We start from the raw sequence: 6,000 nt of genomic DNA, 5'->3' as shown, positions 1-6,000 counted from the left end.
TAATATTTTTTATTTTGTTAATTACTTAATTAGCAATGTTTTGTATTTTTGCTTTTTTATAATAAGATCACGATAAAAAAGACGATATTACCCCCTTTAAATTTCTACTGCATCTAATATTGTTAGAATATTGGTAGTATAATTTAACCACATTCGTTCAATAAAAATAAATCAACAATATAAATTAAATTATACTATCAGTCAGTAATATACATTGGAGCCAACCTCAGAGCTAAATTGTAAGTACATGAATGTTTCCCGTCCGTCCCCGTCGTGGCCGCTTGCCGAACGTGCTGGAGCGCCGCGCGCGCCCCGCCGCCGCCGCCGGCCTGTACGAAGGAGGAGGCCACCACCCCATGTCTCTCCCATCTGCCTGCCCCGGCGGCTAGCTCATTACTCCCAACAGTTTCGTTCGCCGCTCGGCTGCGCTGCGGCCCAAGATCAGATCAGGACGCTGCCCTGCCGGCGGCCGCTTCGCTCGTGCGGTCAACACGACGGAATTGGAATGACCCACTGCACGACTATTCAACGTTTTACGGTTTGTCCAGGCTCATCGAGTAGTAGTACTATTCAATTTTCTTTACGTTTGTCCCGACTTATTAATTCATAAAGTATTCATCTAATTTTTATCAGGATTTTCTGGATTACTAATAACAAACCTAAATCAAAATAAAGTCGAACACCAAACTTTTTTTTAAAAAAAAACCCTCTAACGTACTTAGATATTTTTGGCTGCAGGATCGAGATTAAGAAAATTTTTAGGAGAAGTGTCACGTCAAATGTTCAGAAGGGGTTTTCGGACACAAATGAAAAAACAAATTTCATGGCTAGCCTGGAAACCGCGAGACGAATCTTTTAAGCCTAATTAATCTGTCATTAGCACATATTGGTTACTATAGCACTTATGACTAATTATGGGCTAATTAGGCTCAAAAGATTCGTCTCAAGATTTCTTTCATAACTATGCAATTAGTTTTTTGATTCATCTACGTTTAATGTTTTATTTAGGTGTCCAAAAATTCGATGTGATGTTTTTGGAGAAAAATTTTGGGAACTAAACAAGACCTATATCTATACGTGTCCTACTGTATAATAAACGTAACCCCAATCTTTAATCCGTATACGGCGCATTGCATTGTATTTGTACGTACGACGACACGCACGTCACGATCAACCAGGACCAGCAGCAGTAAGTGCATGCGTCCTTCATAAATAAGTTCAGGACAAGCACGCACACATGAACAGAGACGGAGAGGGAGAGGCGTGCCGTTCTCTCCCGCCCGATACACAAAAAAAAAACAATAGAAGAAGAAATTAAAATTTGAACTCCACTTGCCAATGCTTCAATTTTTCTTCTACGTATAAATACACGTACGTGCCAATCGTCGCCGCAAGCAACCAAGCCGCCGTCTCTGTCGCCGATAGCACGCAGGGGACGAAGAAAGGGCCCACACAAAAGCAACCAATTAAGCCGCCGTCTCTCTCATCGTTTCGCAGTTACGACTTCCTACGAGTCAAAATTTGAATTTTACAACTTAATTTTAAACTTGATTTTATGGTTTTTTCATTCTGATTTATTTTACACATTTTGTTTTTGGGTCGCTATGATTTTTCGTTTGTAAAAACGCGTTTTCGCTTATCCTCTGTAAAGCGAAACGATGAGCCCAAAAGCACACCTTGGGGGCGCGAACGGATGAAGGGGGCATTCCGGCATTATCTGTAGAAGCCAGGAGAAATTTTATGGTACTTTAAAAAAATTACGTAGGGACATGAAATGTTATAGTATTTTGAGCAAGTTTTACGGTAGAATATATATTACATCTTGGTATTTCATTAAGAACAGTGAAACCATCCCTAAGCTAAGGCTGAGGACGACTCACGGTGAAAACCCACCTCGTAATTTTTAGTATACTTTTTAAATTACTAAACAATGTAATACTATATAAAAAATAATTAAAATTATATCAATCTTATTTTTTAATTTAAATAATTAAAAGTATGTTAGTGACTATCTTATTATTTTGCATATAGTCTTGTTCTTTCTTTTTTTCTCCCTCTCAAACTTAGGATACGTTATTTTCTCACATATTATTTATGTATTCTTACCGGCCTGCTAAACGGTTTATTATTTATATAGATTGATGGTCCTACATTTCTAAAAAAGTTTTTCTAAATTTATATCAATTAATTATATCGTTTATAACATGAAACACAAAAATCAAATAATATTTTATCTTCGTCTAACAAAAGCTTGGTGAGAAGAGCTGAAAGAGTGCGTGACACTCCTACCACGCGACTACAACTAATTAAACACATATATATCTCTGCATTATTACTCTTCCGCATCGACCAGATCGAATCATGCATGCGTTGCTCCACAACAAAACTAAAACAGAATAATCAACAGGTGATGAAACTGACAGTTTATCCGATCAAAAACTAATCAAAGATAGCACTCATTTCCTACTGCCGTGCGGCCGGTCGATCTCTCGATCTCCAGTGCCCAGCTGCTTTGCTAGACTGGATACAAAAAAGAAAAAGAAAACAAAAAGAAAAAAGGAACCTAGCCGATCGATTTGCGGCTGCGAAAACAACTCTGTTCTGAGCTGCTCCTGTGTCCCTCTGCTCGATCTGCCAAGAACTGAAAACGCCATCTGGGTCAAGACTGACCATGGGATTAAACCGGCTTTCTCTCTTTCTCTCTCACGGATATGCAGCTTAGGCCCGTTTAGTTCTCAATTTTTTTTCAAAAAACATCGTATTAAATTTTTAGACATCTAAATAAAGTATTAATTATACATGAATAATAAAACTAATTACACAAGTATGGGGTAAATCGGAAGATGAATCTTTTGAGCCTAATTAGTACGTGATTAGCCATTAGTGCTACCGTAACTCACATGTGCTAATGACGGGTTAATTAGACTCAAAAGATTAATCTCGCAGTTTCTTGGTGAAATATGTAATTTGTTTTATAATTAGACTATATTTAATACTTTAAATATATGTCCGCATATCCGATGTGATTTTTTTTAAAAATATTTTGCAAACTCAACGGGGCCCTTAGCTTAGCTAGCCACAGGTGAGCAACTGCGCCTGCGATTGCAATTGCAATTGATCGATCGATCGGTCTCAGCTTAGCTAGCTAGCTGACGAATGGGGATGGCAATGGCCAGCATGAAAGAGAAAAGAAAGGGGGCAAAAGACACCTATCAAGTACTCCAATTATACATATCCAGCATCTGTCCACCTCTCTTGCAGTCTTGCACTAGCAAGCAATAAGAGCTATAGTACAGACTACAGAGAATGTGTTCAGTGTAGACTAGCCAGTGGTCTGAGCCTTATTGACATCTCATGGTCCAAGAGAGAGCTACTAGGTATGGGTGGATCTAAAAAAACAAATCATAGGGGGCTGAACAAACCGGTTGCCCTGTGAGGGTGCGTCCCTGTCGTCCTCTGCCGTGCCGCGTGTGCTGGGCTCCCTGCCATGCCACGTGTCGCTGCCGACCCCTACTGCGTGCATAGGCCACTCGCCGCTCGGCCCGCTCCTATGCGCTTGCCATCGGCTGCCAGCTGACGACCGCCTCCGCCGATCCGTGCGTACATCGTCTACCGCCAGCCGCTTGAGATTGGGTGGGTGTGAGTGAGGATTAGGGTATTGTGGTGGGGAGGGGGTGTGGATTGGGACGAGAATGGACGGTTTGGATGGAAACAGATGAAAATGGATGGCTGAATGTTAATGGCTGTGTTCTAAGTGAGCTAGGCCAAGAAAACAAATTTGCTAGGCTTCTTTTCATAACGGTCCAATTAACTTCATCTTCTGCCTCCAACCACGAACTAAAGAACTCAGTCCCCCATCCCACGAAACCATCGAGAAAATTTATAGGAGGGCTTAGGAGGGGGCTTAGGGGGGTTTCCATAGGATCGTCACCAGCAGTGAGGGCTCAAGACCCCCCAGCCCCCATGACCTCCGCCGCTGCTACTAGGATTAGGAGTAAAAAGGGAAAAAAAAGGAATTACTGGTTAGATATACATGTTATGTGTGGAGGAGTTTAAAATTTTGAGAAACAGTAAATAAAAAGCTAACTATTTTTCTAGGTTTTCTAGCTTCTGTCTTTTAATTTATTTTCTAAATTCTATAAATAAGGATCCAAGAATTTAGGCTATCTAAAAGAATTAAAGATTTTGTTTGAAAAACTTCCAGAAGCTCCTTGTTTAGAGAGCTAGAGATTACAGAATGAGAATTTTTATGGTCGATGTGGAGATACCCAGCCTACCCATACCAAGAGGAACAAAATCGTGACTGTCTGTTAGGCATTATCAAACGACTCAGAATAATCGGTACTTGGTCGTATGACACTTATTCCACCAGTTCCCAACCATGTAAAGGGTACAATGGCCTTTTTGCATTCAACACCCACAGACCATCATCGACATCATGCTTCATGTGCCCGATCTCTCCTTCATCTTTTGTCACCCTCCCTATCCCGAGCGCCTTAACTTTAGCCACTCCAGCGAGATCCGTCAACGTTGATATCGGGCCACTAGATTTGGATGAGGGGATCGGAAGTGAGGTGTTCTTCATCTCATGGGTGAGCTGGCAATGAGAACAATGAGGTGGCTACGGTAATGACCTCATCTTAGCGGATGCGACAGCAACGTACATTAGGGTGGTGGGCTGGCGTGGCCGGAGGCGCCGGCTTCATGACCTCCCAAGTCACGATCTCCTCCTCCCTCTTCATCGTTGTGGCTTCCGAGAAGCACACAGGGACAGAGCCTGGAGGGGGCGGCTGAAGGTGAGACACGGGGAGGCACGACGTGCTGGTACATGGGTGAGGCTGGCTGGGAACCTACGAGGCATAGGGTGATTGCAAGCAAAATAGCAACCAGTGAGTAGATTAGAGGACTATAAAGAGGAGATTCCTAACACGATGTCAGAGAGGTCCGTCCATGGCGATGGAGCAGATTCCTACTTCCTAGCATGAGTTTTTCTCTCGTCCAAAGAAAAAAATATTTTTCAAATATGACAAGGCTCTCACATGTATCATTATTGTTGGCCACGACTTGAGCAAGAAACCACGATTGGCAGCGTCCCCGTGGCCTATGAACAAATCGTGCTGACGTCAATGGCCGTGTACCCGCGAGCGCCATACCCTTGCTGTTGGTGGCCACGTCCCCTGGATAGCAACTAGGGCTACGGGTGAACCAATGCCAAACCAGCCTTCTCGTAGACAGGAGGGCGTGGACCCAAAGCCAACATGATTTTTTCATGTCGCTAGCTAATGAACGGTTACCTCCTTAACGATTCAAGGATGGCAAAAGAACTCTCGAAGAAGATGCCTAGCTAACATGCAACCGTGAGAAGGTCTCTTAAACGGGACACAGTAACCTGAAGGCCGTAGACACGCTGTGCTACATGTGAAGTGGGAGATGAGATGGCCGCTGGATGAGGTGCAGTCCGCCGTGTCATCACACACACAATCCATCCATGGTGCCGGGCTGGAGGGGTCGCCATTTTTCGTGTGATGCTTGTGTCATCAAGATCAGCTGAAGGTGGACCATGGGCCCCCGTGGTCCCTACTAGAAGAGCTGATGTAATCGCCCCTAGCTCTATTAGCTAGTGGAATGTGGGCCCCTTTTCTCTTTTTTTTTTCTGGTTTTCGTATGTGGGGTACGTAAAATGTGTCTACATATTGCAAACTTGCGGCTGTAAATTTTTTTTTTCGCAAATCTTGGGTGTTGCGTAATTAATTGAGTTGCAAATTGTTCCAATCATGCAGGTTCCAATCAAAAGGCATGCTATATGGAGACTAATCACGTACGCTAAGTTAGCCACTGAATGGTTGGGGGTTTGGGGCCGCAGTTTGTTTTTTTAGAAAATATATACAGGCGAAAAATAATTTGTGAATATGTCTTCTTAGTGATCTAAAAGTAAATGTTGACAAATAAATTATGACAATATAATCCAAAATCAACTCCAAATTTAAGATTAAAAATTTA

The sequence above is a fragment of the Oryza brachyantha genome, chromosome 3 (genome assembly GCF_000231095.2).
Source record: "Oryza brachyantha chromosome 3, ObraRS2, whole genome shotgun sequence".
Taxonomy (NCBI): domain Eukaryota; kingdom Viridiplantae; phylum Streptophyta; class Magnoliopsida; order Poales; family Poaceae; genus Oryza; species Oryza brachyantha.
The sequence above is the reverse complement of the archived record's forward strand: the minus strand, read 5'-3'. Positions refer to the sequence as shown.